We start from the raw sequence: 17,071 nt of genomic DNA, 5'->3' as shown, positions 1-17,071 counted from the left end.
TATCAAACCGAAGTTTAGTCGGTTTTGAAAATTATGATTCAAAAAGATAGGATTAGAATTTACCCTATCTAAATGTTAAGTTAGAATATGTTAACTATACCGCTAGTCGTTGGTTAATATAGAACTTATGTGCTATTTATGACTTCTGTGATACTTCTGTATATAAATGCTTTTAAATATGAGTTATAATTTAGATTACTAATGTGATACTATGGTATGAAGATGGCGGAGAATCAGGAATAGATTTTTGCAATCGAGGCTGAGGCAAGGAGGGGACGTGGCAGGCCACGCAGAGAAAGGCAAGCAAGAAACGAACAACCTACAGCCAACGCTAGAAACAACAACGCAGGAAATGATGCCATTGCCACTGCATTGGCACAGCTAGCCCAAGCAATGACAGCAAACATGAACCAACAACGAGCCCCATCTGCTCCACTTCAAAACGAAGGAGCTACACTGGACCAGTTTATAAGGCAACATCCTGCTGCCTTCTCGGGAACTACAGATCCCTTAGAAGCTGAAAGATGGATTCACTCCAATCGAAAAGATCTTTTCAGTGATTGACTGCACCAGCCAACAACGTGTAAGATTGGCGACGTATAGATTGGACGGTGACGCGAATCAGTGGTGGAATTTAGTCCGAAATACAAAAACCGAAGAAGAAATGAACGCAATGTGTTGGAATGAATTCAAAAGAATCTCCCTCGAAAAATACTTCCCACAACCACTAAAAGCTCAGCTAGTGAGAGAATTTATTTCATTAAAGCAAGAAGAGGGAGAGACAGTCTCCCAATATGAAGCAAAATTCACAAGACTGGCTCGATATGCAACCCACCTAGTGACTGACGTTCAAAGTAAGGTGGACAAATTCCAATACGGATTAAAGCCTAGTGTCAGGCGAGCATTAGCAGCTTTAGATTTTCAAAGCTACGAAGCCGTGGTGAGATGTGCTTTGAAAGTGGAAATTGAACATTTGGACTTTCAGCAATCCAAAAACAAGTTGACCGGCGTAAAGAGAACGAATGAAAGCCAACCAGGAGGATCTGGAACAAAGAGACCTAATGTCAAGGAAGCAGGAGACCAGCAACATTGCTCAAAATGTGGAAAGAGACATGGAGGTGTCTGTTACGTGGGGACACGAAAATGCTTCCAATGCGGAATGGAAGGACATGTGGCAAAGGACTGCAAGACGGTCCCAAAACGAGAACAAAATCCAACTTTGACTCGGAACAGTCAGCCAACCCTCAAGCAAACTCTGAATGCTCACCCAGACATCAAGTGTTTCAATTGTAACGAAATGGGACACTATTCAAATCAATGCACCAAGCCTAGAGCAGTAGGAGGAGGTCGACAACAACAACAACAGCCAAGGGGACAGGCCCGTACTTTTACTATCACAACTGCTGAAGTGGAGGCAACGAATGATGTGGTGACAGGTACTTTGTCTGTAAGTTCGAAGAATGCACATATATTATTTGATTCTGGCTCTACGCATTCTTTCGTTTCACCAAAGTTTGCCAAGCATTTGAGCATACCACTTCAGAAGTTAGATCTTGAACTTTCTGTTAAAACGCCTGGTGGAAATTCTCTAGTTACATCAGGAGTTTATCGAGCATGCTCTGTTGATATTTGTGATAGAAACTTATCGGTAGATCTTATCTCCTTACCTATTTTAGAATTCGATGTTATATTAGGAATGGATTGGTTGACTTTAAACCATGCCAACATAGACTGTTACAGGAAAGAAGTCATGTTTACTATTCATGATCAACCCCAACTTGTATATAAAAGCCTTGACAGAAACAAAACTCCAGCACTAATATCATCATTGCAGGCAAGACGATTATTAAAACAGGGCTGTGAAGGATATCTCGCTCAAGTTCAAGTTGTGGACACGAGTAAAAAGAAGATGAAATTGGAGGACGTGCCTATTGTGCAAAAGTACGTGGATGTATTCCCTGACGATCTACCAGGAGCCCCACCAAATCGAGAACTGGAGTTCTCTATCGAGCTAGTACCGGGAGCAAATCCAATATCTAAAAGACCGTATCGAATGGCGCCGATAGAATTGGAGGAACTAAAGAAGCAACTGCAAGAACTATTAGACAAAGGATTCATCCGGCCCAGTGTATCACCCTGGGGAGCTCCCGTCCTGTTCGTAAAGAAGAAGGATGGATCAATGAGGTTGTGCATTGATTATCGAGAACTGAACAATGTCACAATAAAGAACAAGTACCCGTTGCCCAGAATCGACGACTTGTTCGACCAACTTCAAGGTGCCATGTACTTCTCCAAGATCGATCTCAGATCTGGTTACCACAAACTGAAAGTAAAGAAGGAAGACGTTCCAAAGACGGCGTTCCGCACGCGATACGGACATTATGAGTTCATTGTCATGCCATTCGGACTAGCGAATGCCCCAGCCGTATTCATGGATCTAATGAACAGAGTATTTCACGATTATCTTGACAAGTTTGTCGTGGTGTTTATCGACGACATTCTTGTCTATTCTAAGAGTCACGAAGAACATGAGGAACATCTGAAGATTGTTTTACAAACACTTCGACAGAAGAAGCTGTATGCCAAATTCAGTAAATGTGAATTCTGGTTGCAGCAAGTGGCGTTCTTGGGTCACACAGTCACCCGAGAAGGAATTTCTGTGGATCCAGCGAAGACTAAAGCCGTTGAAGAAAGGCAAAGACCCACGACAGCAACAGAAATTCGGAGTTTCTTGGGACTTGCCGGCTATTATAGAAGGTTCGTGGAAAACTTCGCTCGATTAGCAAATCCATTAACGAAATTACCTCGGAAAGGCGCGAAGTTTATCTGGACCAAAGAATGCGAGGAAAGCTTCCAAACGTTAAAGAAGAGACTCGTCAGCGCACCTGTGCTAGCATTACCAACACCAACCGGAGGATTTGTGATCTACAGTGAAGCATCAAAGGAAGGGCTCGGCTGCGTATTAATGCAAAATGATAAAGTTATAGCTTATGCATCACGCCAACTAAAATACCACAAGCAAAACTACCCCACGCATGATATGGAATTGGCGGCAGTAATCTTTGCACTGAAGATCTGGCGACATTATCTCTACAGGGAAAAGTGTGAAATTTATACTGATCACAAGAGTCACAAATATATATTTTCCCAGAAGGAGCTGAATATGAGACAAAGAAGGTGGCTAGAGTTACTAAAGGATTATGACTGCACCATTCATTATCATCCTGGAAAGGCGAATGTAGTGGCAGATGCATTGAGTAGAAAAACTTCTGGAACCTTGGCAAGAATGCTAACCACTCAAAAGCATTTACTCCAAGATCTGAGAAAACTGGATATGGAAATAGTAGAACCGCGAACCAAGGGCTACATAGCACAGATGGTTGCTCAACCATCACTATTGAAGAAAATCAAGGCCACTCAAGTCGACGATCCTGAATTACAAGGAAAGATCGAAGAAATGCACCCCAATCTCCTATCAATCGGGTTTTTGCCTTAAGTCAGCGCAACGCTGAAGCATCTGATGCAGTTATCGAAGGTCAGCTTCTCGTTAATGGTATATCTGTTCATGTCTTATTTGATTTTGGCTCTACATTATCATTTATATCGCCTGATTTTGTTCGAGAACTAGCTTTATCTCCTGTACCATTACTACATCCGTTGAGAGTGGTCACACCAGTAGGCGATGTGGTAGTTACTGACTTGATATGCAAGGGTTGTAAAATTAAAATTGGGGACCGTGAATTTTTGGGAGACCTTGTCTTGTTGAATATGAATGACTTCAAGGTCATCCTAGGCATGGACTGGTTGGCATCTTATCACGCCAGTGTGGATTGTTTCCATAAGGTGGTGGTGTTCAGAATACCCGGAGTGGAAGAATTCTTGTTTGAGGGTGTGAAGCGCCCTGGCAAGATCAAAATTATTGCTGCATTAAGGGCCCAGAAAATGTTAAGTAGAGGATGTGAAGGTTTCTTGGCATATGTGAAGAAGGAGGATGATGGTGTAGGGTTATCAGCAGTTGATATTTCAGTGGTGAGTGAGTTCCTTGATGTTTTTCCAGAAGATCTCACGGAGTTGCCTCCCCATAGGGAGATCGACTTTACCATTGTTCTCGAGCCAGGGACCTTACCCATTTCCAGAGCACCTTATCTGATGGCCCCTGCCGAGTTGAAAGAATTGAAGGAGCAGTTGTCTGAGTTGCTTGAGAAAGGATTCATCAGGCCAAGTTCTTCGCCGTGGGGTGCTCCTGTTTTATTTGTTAAAAAGAAGGATGGCAGCCTCTGTTTGTGCATCGATTATCGGCAACTGAATAAGGTCACTGTCAAAAATTGTTATCCTCTGCCTAGGATCGATGATCTTTTTGACCAGTTGCAGGGAGCTTGTCACTTTTCTAAGATTGACCTCAGATCAGGGTATCATCAGCTTCGCGTCAGAGATGAGGACATATCCAAGACAGCTTTCAAGACCCGATACGGTCATTTTGAATTCGTGGTAATGCCATTTGGATTGACTAATGCTCCAGCCATCTTTATGGATGTAATGAACAGGATCTTCAAACCCTTCTTAGATCAGTTCATTGTAGTATTTATTGATGATATACTCATTTATTCTAAGTCCAAGGAAGATCATGCAGAGCATCTGAGGAGACCACTTGAAACTTTGAGGCAGAATCATTTGTTTGCCAAGTTTTCCAAGTGCGAGTTTTGGTTAGAGAGCGTGACATTCCTAGGTCACATGGTCTCTAAGGAGGGTATCTCAGTTGACCCAGTTAAGGTAGAGGCAGTATTGCAGTGGAAACAGCCTACTAACGCAACTGAGGTCAGGAGTTTCTTGGGACTTGCCGGTTATTACCGAAAATTTGTTGAGGGGTTTTCTTCATTGGCTGGTCCTCTGACCAAGTTGACTAGAAAGAATGTCAAGTTTATTTGGGCGGAGGAGTGTGAGCTCAGTTTCCTGGAATTGAAGAAGAGGTTGACTTCATCGCCTGTACTTGTCCTCCCTTCTGAAGGTGTGGATTTTGTTATTTATAGCGATGCTTCCATAAAGGGGTTAGGTTGTGTACTTATGCAAGATGGGAGGGTGATTGCATATGGCTCGCGGTAGTTGAAGTGGCATGAGGTGAATTATCCCACCCATGACTTAGAATTGGCAGCTGTGGTTTTTGCGCTCAGGATCTGGCGTCATTATTTGTATGGTGTGAAGTTTGAGGTTTTTACAGACCACAAAAACCTCAAATACCTGTTTGATCAGAAAGAATTAAATATGTGCCAGAGGAGGTGGCTTGAGTTCTTAAAGGACTACGATTTTACATTGAGCTACCATCCGGGTAAAGTCAACGTGGTTGCCGATGCTCTCAGTAGGCAAGGATGTGATAGGCTTGCATGCTTGATGATGGAAGAGTGGAAACTCCTTGAGCAGTTTAGAGATTTGACATTGGGTGTTTGCAAAGTGGGTGAGAAATCAGTCTTAGCAAATTTTCGAGTTCAGTCAGACTTTTTGGAGTCGATAAAGGCAGCTCAAGCAGATGATGCAGAGTTGGTCAAGTTGAAGAAAGAGGTAGATTCCAAACCAGACTTTTCAATTGGGGCAGACGGTTTCTTGTACTTTAAAGACAGGATATGTGTGCCAGCTAAAGAAGATCTCAGAAGGAGTATCTTGGATGAGGCCCATAAGTCTCGCTACACCATTCACCCGGGTAGCACCAAGATGTATCATGATTTGAAAAGAAACTTCTGGTGGAGCGGAATGAAAAGAGAAGTGGCTAGCTATGTTTCGAAATGCTTGACTTGTCAGAAAATAAAGATTGAGCATCAGAAACCTGGAGGCACTCTAAAGCCTTTGGAGATACCCATGTGGAAGTGGGATAGTATTTCTATGGACTTCATCATGGGTTTGCCCAAAACCAAGAGCGGTTGTGATAGCATCTGGGTGATTGTTGATCGTCTCACCAAATCTGCACATTTTATTGCCATGAAAAAGACTTGGACTTTGAACAAGTTGGTTGAAGTGTATGTGGCTCAAATTATCAGATTGCATGGAGTACCTGCTTCTATAGTATCAGACAGGGACATCAGGTTCACTTCTGGGTTTTGGCGTGGGTTGCAAGAGGCTTTGAGATCGAAGCTAAATTTTAGCACTGCCTATCATCCTCAGACGGATGGTCAGATCGAGAGGGTTAACCAAATTGTGGAGGACCTATTGAGAGCCTGTATCCTCGACTTTGGGGGAGACTGAGAGCGACACTTGCCCCTAGTCGAATTTGCATATAATAACAGCTATCAGCAGAGTATTCAGATGGCTCCCTTTGAGGCTCTTTATGGTCGTGCTTGCAGATCACCATTGTGTTGGGTTGAAGTTGGTGAGAGGCAGTTGCTTGGGCCTAAATTGGTGGAAGAAACTTCTGAGAAAGTAACCTTGATCAGAGAGAGGTTAAAGGCAGCTCAGAGTAGGCAGAAGAGCTATGCCGATCAGCGGCGTAGAGAGCTCGAATTCGCTGAGGGAGATATGGTTTTTGTTAAAATTTCGCCATTCAAAGCGGTTATGCGGTTCGGCAGGAAGGGTAAGTTGAGCCCTCGTTACATCGGGCCTTATCGCATCTCTAAGCGAGTTGGATCTCGAGCTTATGACTTGGAATTACCTCCAAACCTTGATCGGATGCATAACGTATTTCATGTATCCATGCTCCGTCTATATCATCCCGACTCTTCTCATGTGCTAGAGGAGGACGAGGTGGAGCTTCAGGGTGATTGGTCCTTTTCGGAAGGGCATGTGCGCATTCTGGAGCGCAAGGATAGAGTTTTGCGGAACAAGTCGATTCCCCTTGTCAGAGTACTTTGGCGTCACCATGGCGTCAAGGAGGCTACTTGGGAGCGAGAATCCGATATCCAGAAAAAAATTTCAGAATTATTTGGAGGTACACCTTTAGTTATTTAATGATACCGTTTATGTTTGAAATCATTGTTAGGTAGTACCATATCAAGATTTATTGTGTAACCATTGAATGTAATTACCCTTGTAAAAAAAAAAAAATGAGAGAGGAATTTCGGGGATGAAATTCTTTTAAGGGGGGTAGAATGTAAAGACTACCCTCGTTAAATCTATAAAATTAGAATTTAATTCAATAAATACATGAAATGACTACTAATTATAGGATTTTTCCTTGGAAATTCTTGTACATAGAAAATCAAGTTAAAAGTGAAGAATAAATGGCAAGTAAGAGAGTTCCACGTTTTCCCTCTTGTGGGAAAAACGTGTGAACTTTCCTTCTTTTTTTTAAATCCATTTTTTTTATAAAAGGTCTGCTATTAAATTGATCTAACGTTCTTAAAGCCATTCAATATTCATAATTAAGGGAAGTAATTAGGGTAAATTGATGATTAAATTAAGAAGGCTAGTAACGCTAAAACAGGAAAAAAACGGTTGGAAATTATGAATAAGGAAATCACGATCTCAAAATTTCAGAGAAGAATGGGCAAAAATGAAGATTTCTTTATGGATCGTAATTATCTTGTAGTAACACCCATCCTTGCTTAGAAAAACATAAAAATCCCACCCAAATCAGTTACATACCTTTTGTTAAGATCAAAATCAAAAGAAGAAAAGGAGAAAGAATACAGTGAGAGAGAGAGGAAGAAAAGAGAGGCTCGGACGGTTCTTGGACGGGAAACCCATCGTGCTTTTTCGTCTTCCCCATTCACCAGCCGAGAGGTATGTTGATTTTATCTACTTGAAATCCCTTGCATCTTCTTCATCAAATTTTTGAAACCATGGAACGGCACCCCCAAACCGTGTATGCTATGAACCCTTTCTGTTTATTCTGTAAAACCCACTTCACTTTCACGAATTTTCCTTGCCCAAATCTCACGCTCCAAAACCTGCAGAAAACCGACATATGCGTTAAAATAATTTAGGGTTTCTGCAAACCAAGGAATCAAGATGCAAGAAGGAAAAATAAATGAATAAATACAAAAATCTATACATTACCCAAATTCGTTTCCACGATTTCTTCATGCTCAATTTCATGTTTCAACCTGCAAAAACCCACATCTTTGTTAAAATAAAATAGGGTTGCTGTAAACAAATGAAGCAAGGCAAAAAGGAGAAAATAAATAACGAAAATTTTCATGCTTATGCCCTTGTTTTACCTTGAGACACCCCCTTTTTGTTTATTCGTCTTTGTTAAAAAAAGAAAAGAACACTATACATATGTATGCGTATAAATGTTCTTTTGAACGGTAATGCGTATAAACTAATGTATACGTAAAAATCTATGTATAATAACTAAATAGACATGGTACAGTTTTGATGTATAAATTAGTGTATAAACTATGTATCTCATCCTTGCCAGGTTATCAATCTTCCCACCTCCTCTAGGGGGCTCGTCAAATTTTTATCCACAAATCTAACTGGAAGGCAGGTGACAGCTAGACCTTGCCTTGTAATAATTTTCAATATAATTTGTCTATGCAATGTAGCTCTACTTATAAAATTTTGCCTTATTGATACCTGCTTAGTTAATTTATACTTGCTTGCCTGGAATAAAATGAATTGAAATGAAAAATAAATTGTTCTAAAATCTTATGCGAAGTAATGCAGGAAAGGAGACAAAGGTAATGTACTTTAATTTCCTAATTGCATATCATACATGGGGGAGAGTGAAGGGGAACTTAAGGGTGTGGTGGTATCATCCTGGGACCTAAGGTCCAAAGGCCAACGCGAGAAGCGTGTACAGCCTTTGTTGGCAAACCATCCAAAAGGGATAGTATCCCCGAAACGGCTCGGCATTAAATGCGAGACCGAAATCCGAGTCCATAACGCCACTACCTTTAGACATGGGTAGTGGGTAGTCGTGCGGCAAGGATACCGGCAAAAAAATAAAAATAATGAGAAAGTCAGAAAAGAACTGACAGAAAAATAAAGTGGGGAAAAGCCGGATGTACCTGGGGAATGTGCTGTCTCAATTTATATAATCGTTGCATACATAGTATAAATTTAAATTATTGTCACTCCTTTTATTTATATTGCCATGAATAGCGTAATTCCTTTCCAGTCTTTAGTATTGTTGCTATATATTGCTAAGGATCTGGATTATATTGCCTGCACTTTTTATATTGTCTCTCTTACTCTGCTCGGTCTCTGGAGGACCCTGCTCTAACGTTGTTTCCTCCACCATAGGGGTTGAGGCGTTAGATGGCGGAGCATTTGCAAATGAAGGAACCATGGGATAAGGGACTGTGTGATCAGAGAGTTCGCTTCTGGGATTGTTGCACTTTGACGTCTTGCGTCATTTGCCATTTTTATTTTGTCAAGACTTTCTTTAGTTTGGACTTTGGTGATTTAAAACTTTACTTTTCTTTTGAAATATGAGTATTGAAATTGTTAAGGTAAGACTTATTTAATTTGGAATAAGATTTTGTTGTGGCTGTTGTTTATAAAATATATATATATATATATATATATATATATATATATATATTTCTATGATTTTTGCTTTGTTATGTTGCTCGTAGCGACTTGACGGAATCGGGTCGTTACAACCGGGCCCCCAAAAGAGAAGAGCCTCCCCGCCAGGCGCCAGGCGCCAGTCCCCGAGCAGCCGCCCATTGTTGTTGGAAAAATCAACATCATCGCGGGAGGGCCTGCTGTAGGGGGCCAATAACAGCGGTCGACGAGCGTACGCAGAGCGAGTATTCTCCCTGGAGATACCTTCTAAAAAGGCCCGGACAAATCCTTTCCAAGAAAGCCAGGTCATCTCCTTCTCCACCGAGGACTACGACAGACTACAGGTCCCGCACGATGACGCGCTAGTCATCAGATTGATCATCGCCAACTTCGATGTAGGAAAGATCTTGGTAGACACAGGGAGCTCCGTCAACGTGCTACACCTCGAAACTTTCGAAGAAATGAAATTGGGCGAGGGAAGGCTGGGGCCTGCGGAATATTCCATAAACGGGTTTTCCGGTGCGTCCGTACGGGTCAGCGGCAAAATTGACTTACCTGTCACCTTCGAGACGCACCCCTCCAAAAAACCGTTATGACCACTTTTTTTGTCATAGATATACCATTCACTTACAGCACCATCATAGGACGCCCCGCCCTGAGGGACCTGGGAGCGGTAGTTTCCACCCCTCACCTCAAAATGAAATTCCCCACTCTGACCTTGATAGGATAAGTGTGCGAACAGCAGATGATAGCACGTCAGTGCTACGCAGCTAGCTTGAAAGGAAGCAACGCCCCCGCTGAAAATTTCCCGATCGGAAGCGAAGACCCCCGAGAGCAAGCCCGCACGATCAAAGGGGAGCCAATTGAGGAGCTAGACTCCATGCCTATATCGAGGACCAGCTAGAGAGAGAGAGGTCCAGACTAGCTCCCTACTAAGAGGCACCTTACGAGAGCAAATGATTAGTTTCCTTAGAGCCAACGAAGATGTATTTGCGTGGTCTGCTTCAGACATGCCCGGCATACCTGCGGAGATCGCGATTCACCGGTTGAACGTAAATCCGACCCTCAAGCCCGTCCGACAAAAGAAGAGAAACTTCAGGGCAGAACAAGAAACTCACATCAAAGCTGAAGTGGAAAACTGCTACAAGCAGGATTCGTCAAGGAAATCCGGTACCCCGAGTGGCTAGCCAACGTAGTCATGGTCAAGAAGGCCAATGGAGGTTGGCGAGCCTGTGTAGACTTTACTGATATTAACCGAGATTGCCCGAAAGGCCCCTATCCATTGCCACGCATAGACCAGCTCATCGATGCCACTTCCGGGCACGAGCTCCTCACCTTCCTAGACGCTTTCTCCTGTTACAACCAGATAAAGATGCACGAGCCGGATATTCTAGAAACAACGTTCATCACTGATTAGGGCGTCTACTGTTATACTGTCATGCCCTTCGGGTTGAAAAATGCGGGGGCCACATACCAACGGCTCGTGAATAAATTGTTCCAGAAGCATATAGGGAGAAATGTGGAAGTATACGTGAATGACATGTTGGTAAAAAGCCTGAAAGCCCATGAGCACATCTCCGACCTCAAATAAACCTTTGACACCCAAGTGGGAAGGGCCCTACAAAGTCATTCGAGCACTCCGACCCGGAGCATACCAGCTTGAACACCTCGACGAGACCCCGGTCCCCCGAAGCTGGAACATGGACATTCTCCGAAAGTTTTACCAGTAAAAAGAAAGGGTAAGAGCTATGTTTTCTTTTAAATTGTTGATGAGCACATTTATGTGGGAATTGTAGGTAGGAAAAGCATGCATTTTTCTCATTTAAAGCGGTGCTACTAAGGTATTTTTTGTGTTTTTTGTGTTTCAGGGATATTTCGGGAATTCCGAGAAAAATAAGCTAAGGAGATCAAAAATCAAAGGAAAACAACTAATTTTTAAGAAAATCCGAAAACTTTGGTGGCCGAGTTCAAGATGCTTTAGTTGGGTTGATTTTAACGGTTCGGATAATCTTATTGGAATTATTTAAGGGGTGCGATCGAGTTACATGGTGGATCACTAAATTGGATGGTTCTGATCATCTCATGGAAATTTTATTGGGTCTACAACTATTTTATTTCCCAGCCTACTAATTGGACCGTTAGAATCATCCATTAAAAATAATTTTTGGATCAGGCCCATGAGTAGCTTTTGGGAACACGACCAATTTCTGCCATGACCCATCAATTTGGACGATTGAGATCAGCCCATGAAGAGGATTCAAGGGCACATCCAATTTGCATGGCAGCCCACACTATAGAGTGATCCGAATCATCCATTTAATGGGGGGGAATTTAGAGGTGCAACCCGTCTACGCCGCGGCCCCGTCAATTGAACGGTCTGGATTATTCTATGGAATAAATGGGTGGTATAAGCAATTTACACTATGGCCACGAATGGTTGGGATCATCCATGAAAGAAAAGGGGCCGAATATTTATAAATCATATGCTGAACCGTTAATTTGTTGGGCACAAAAGTGTACTGCCACACCATGGGATGATCTTAACCATCCATTTTAATTTGGAAAAAAGTTCCAGCCGACCTCTATCTTTTCCTCCCTATTTTACTCGTGTGTTACATGTGGTCCCACTCTCTCTTTCTATTGGGTCAGTTTGAAATGGGCCAGTCAAGAATCGTCAATTCTAGGACCTGTGATCAGCTAGTTCCATATTTAGATTTTGGAAATGGGCAAATTTCCCATATTGGGTATAAGGCTTCCATTTACGGAATTGCTATTCCAAAGATAAGAAGAAAGACATTACTAATATAAGTGAGGGACAACCAAGTCTTTCTTTTATTTGACGTTTGAAAAGTTGGCAACATGACTAGCAAGCTACGGAATTAAGAATTACCACTGATTTGGCTTCTTGCTAATTCACAGCAAGCAATTTCGGCACATTGTTTATTCACGTCCAGCCAATCTTGGTGTTATAATAGAAACAAAATGCTTGCACTGTTTTGCATGGATTATAAAAGGCATGCATATACATGTACAATTGAAAGTGGGACCCACTTGGGTGTTGGAGAAAGTTGTTATGGAAACTTTGCAGAGGAAAGTTAGAACTGACCTCTTGACTTTGGTAATCTTGGCATCTTGCCTATTCTATTGCAGCCATTAAATGGACGGTTTTGATCAACCTAATTGAGTGAGCTTATATACAATGCAATTACATATGGAACCCACTAGCAATTTGCTATTATCAATACTTTTTCCATATTATATGCATATTATTTTGTCTTCTTGCCAAAAATTTTAATCCATTTCCCACGTAAGTCAACAAAGTTGGTGAAAAAGGTTACCAAAAAAAGGTGTAAAGAGGTGAAATTTTAAAGAAAAGAAGAAGCTTGTGCAATTACAAACAAATGGTGAAAGTTTAGAAATTGCCAGTACAGGTGGAGGTTTCCAAAAATACAAGACATTTGTCAAGTTTGTGTCTTTTCTTGGATTTTGAAAATAGAAGGGGAAGAAGGCTATATATTGAAGTGAAGGCTCTTTTCTCTAGTCCCTACATTCTCTCTCTACTCTCTTTTACTCCCTATTCTCTTTTGTTCTCTTTTGTTCTCTCTTGCTTTCTTTCAAGTTCTTTTTCTTTTCAACTCTCAATCCAAGACATCATCATCCACACCATTCAAACTCAATGTGACATTAAAGCTTGAAGGAGGAAGATTCAACCAAAGATTGGAGGAGAAAAAGAATATGTTCTTTTTATTTTTGTTATTTATTTCAAGTTCTAATTTGATGTACTTTTAGTTTATTTCAAGTTAGTGAAGAAGTTACTTTTCTTTTCAAGTTCTTGATGGTACTTCTCTTCTCTATCTTCTTTAATTTTGTTTCTTGAAGGAGGAAGATTCAACCAAAGATTGGAGTAGCTAAACCCATCTACTTGGGGTTTAGATGAAGCCATGGGGAATGAGAAGATGATTAATTAAAACCAGTGGCTTATATAACAATTTTTGTAAGGGTTTTTATTTGTTGGATCCCAATCACTTATGCCACTGGCTTTCCCCTGTCGTATAAGTAATTGCCGATAAACAACTATAATTTCTTATATAATATACAAAATTGAGTAGTATATTTGATTAAACACTCACGGGCAATGACATCTAATGATCTTATTCCCCATTGACTGGATTTATCAAATACACTATCCAATACAAAAATTACTTTGATTAATAATATAATCCCAACCTAGGGTAGATTCTAACCCTAAGTACTCTTTTATATTGAATTAAGATTTTACACTATTCCAAATTACTTTTGTAATTTTCCAATTTACTTAAGCCCTTAGAATTTGGTTTTCTAATTAGATTAGATAAGTAGTTAATAGAGATCATTAGAATTTTGGTATACTTTGCCTAAATATAAGAGTTAATTTGGTAATCCTTTTTACATTATTTTCGACCCAAATATCTATTTGGTTAATAAATTTATGATGTATTGTTGAGTCCGAGGTTTTTGTCCACGGAAATCCTGAGTATATGCCAGGCAATAATATATCTTAAGTTTGTTTTCCGAATAGTATAAGGGTAGAAATACAATTCTCTTCCCTGAGTTCGACCTGTATCTACTCGCGATCCGTGCACTTGCGGTTATATTTAATATAAAAAACAATTGTTATGTATGTTTGTCTCTCTTTTTTGTCATTTTCAGCACAAACCTATGTATCTCCTTTCGCGATCAATGAAATAGTGTTCCCTCTGAAACTATGTGCACCTCCACTTTCTAGCCTGCAACGTATGCCAGGCTGAAAGAGTACAGGGAGTGAGACAGAGGTAACATCCGAGTTGATCCCCCCGAAAATACCCTAAAACGCTCCCCATGAGAAAAAGACATGTCATTTATAAAGGGCAGGCAGGGCCCATTAACTCTAAGTTGATCACTCGAGAGGAAGATAGCCCTTCCATGAGCCAGATACCCTAAAGTGAAGCCCCACAAGGGCGCGTTAGAGGTATTCCGGCCTACAAAATTAAGAGTCAACCATATTCCACAAAAAAAAATAAGAGGGCAAGGGACCTACAAAATGGCTCAACCACCCTACACATTATCATATAAAATATGCGGGAAGCAAGCAAACCTCCCTTTCGGAGGCCCTCGAAAAGAGGGGGGAGGAGAGAAAAGGGGGAAAAGGAGAGAGAATTCAAAAAGTTATTACAGACCCAGTGTGTCGACCTCAAATAAGGCTTTAAAGAAACAAAGTTCGACAAAAACTCAAAAGTGGCTGCGGTCACCACCTCACTGACCTCCTACGGGAGCCTCAGCGTCGGCAGAAGTGCTTGGAGCGGCCGCCAAGTCCTTAACCGGCTCCCCGGCGTCCACCGCCCCCTGAGGGGGATCCTCCAGAACGGTCTCCTTGGCATCATGCAACAGCTTCTCCAAAGGGAAGGAATGATCGACATCACGAACGCGCCGTCGGCACTCAACAAAAGCCTCTATTTCAACATCGATGCTAAACGAAGCCGCAGCCTTTAAGAACTCCTCCGAATCTCGCCATTCCTCCCATGCCTATGCCAGCTCCTCAGCATGCGTCTGACGGACTACCAACAGATTATTCTCCGCCCTGTCCCTCAGCTGCTCAGACATCTGGAGCTACCCCCGAAGGTCCTTGACGGTGTCATCAAGCGTTGCCCTCTCGGCTTGGACCTTCTCGAGGTTCTCGCCCAAATTACGGATACGCTCTTCAAAAGTTCCCATCTCGGACTTGTCCTCGATCATGTGCCCCCAGCGCCCTGCGTGGAAAATTCTCCAACTCGGCCTCATCACTAGGGAGGGCCGTCATCAACCCCAACTCTACCCCAACCCGTGGGTTCGACAGGACGCCGTCCTCGACACCAATCTTCCATTCCGGCTTGAGCATTTCTCTTTGCGTCTCGTAACACTGCGCAGGGACCTCCATTCTTTCCAAGAGCAAGTTAGTCATGCTCGACCCCTCAAACCGACTGGGAATGTCCTCAACAAATGCGGTTGAGGCACGGACCTGCCTACCGGCCTTCCCTTGAAAGGCGCGAGGGGGGATGACCCTCTTGGCAGGAGGCTCCAATTCCTTAGGAGGAAGTCTTGTCGTATCTTTTGCCCCCACCAAACTGCCGAAGGAACTGGATTGCGCGGGCTCAAGAGGCCTGGCAGCAGACTTGTCTTTTCTAGCTGCAGCCATAAAGTCAGAGGGAATCTTCGCCGACCAGATCTACCCTTCGCTGGCTCCACCATGACCCCCTTTCCCTTAGCAGCATCCTCGGAGGAAGACATACTTGGCATAGGGAACAAAAAAAGATTAGAAAAGAATACCAAAGACAGAAAAACCCAGATAAAACTATTAGCAAGGAGAAGGGCTCACCACGAATACTGGCGGAACTTTCCCCCACCTCCTCTCCCGTCCAGCGGGTCCTCCTCTCCATAGCACGGAGCAGACCATATTTCCTCAAAGTCCCCTCCCACTTAATGAAAAGTATGAAAAGGACTCGGTTTCAGATCGCCCCGCAATACCAAGTACGGTGGGAAAAGGCTCGGAACCCAGCACAAGGGTCCGGCAGGGCCACTGCAATTCCACCAGATGGAAAATACCAACTACAGTGGGAAAAGGCTCGGAACCTAGCACAAGGGTCCGGCAGGGCCTCTACAATTCCAACCGATGGAAAATACCAAGCCCGGTGGGCAAAGGCTCGGAACCCATCACAAGGGTCCGTCATACAATTCCACCAGATGAAAAATACCAAGCCCGGTGGGCAAAGGCTCGGAACCCATCACAAGGGTCCGTCATACAATTCCACCAGATGAAAAATACCAAGTCTGGTGGGAAAAGGCTCGGAACCTAACACAAGGGTCCAGCAGGGCCACTACAATTCCACTAGATGAAAAATACGAAATACAGTGGGAAAAGGCTCGGAACCTAGCATAAGGGTCCGGCAGGGCCACTACAATTCCACCAGATGGAAAATACCAAGTCCGGTGGGAAAAGTCTCGGAACCAATCACAAGGGTCCGGCATACAATTCCACCAGATGGAAAATACCAAGTACGGTGGAAAAAAGCTCGGAACCCTTTACAAGGGTCCGTCATACAATTCCACCAGATGGAAAATACCAAGTCCGGTGGGAAAAGGCTCGGAACCCAGCACAAGGGTCCGGCAGGGCCACTACAATTCCACGAGATGGAAAATACCAGGTACAGTGGAAAAAGGCTCGGAACCCATCACAAGGGTCCGGCATACAATTCCACCAGATGGAAAATACCAAGTACGGTGGAAAAAGACTCGGAACCCATCACAAGGGTCCGGCATACAATTTCACCAAATGAAAAATACCAAGTACGGTGGAAAAAAGCTCGGAACCCATCACAAGGGTCCTGCATACAGTTCCACTAGATGGAAAATACCGAGCATCGTGGAAAGGGCTCGGGTCACATAACAAAGGCCTAGTCTTACTACTACCTCTCCACTCAAATAGCTCGACTACTGCGCAAATGGGAAAGGAGGCATAAGATACACGTCAGAAGTACAAAAAGAAACTATTCATAACTATTTTCTTCTGGCCCACGAACCTACAAAAAAAAAGGGGGAGGAGAGAAAGACACAGAAGATAGGGCACGCAAGCCTGGGCCCC

General features: G+C 42.8%; 1 pseudogene; it reads left to right on the top strand.

The window, feature by feature from the left end:
* The first annotated feature begins 673 nt into the window (after positions 1-673).
* LOC143853875 (uncharacterized) lies at positions 674-6,930 on the top strand (annotated as a pseudogene).
* The last annotated feature ends 10,141 nt before the right edge of the window (positions 6,931-17,071 follow it).

The sequence above is a fragment of the Tasmannia lanceolata genome, unplaced genomic scaffold (genome assembly GCF_043159265.1).
Source record: "Tasmannia lanceolata isolate RefF3 unplaced genomic scaffold, GAP_Taslan_0.1 ptg000020l, whole genome shotgun sequence".
In the NCBI taxonomy this organism is placed as follows: Eukaryota; Viridiplantae; Streptophyta; class Magnoliopsida; order Canellales; family Winteraceae; genus Tasmannia; species Tasmannia lanceolata.
Note: the sequence above shows the minus strand (reverse complement) of the source record. Positions and strands in the feature narration are given on the sequence as shown.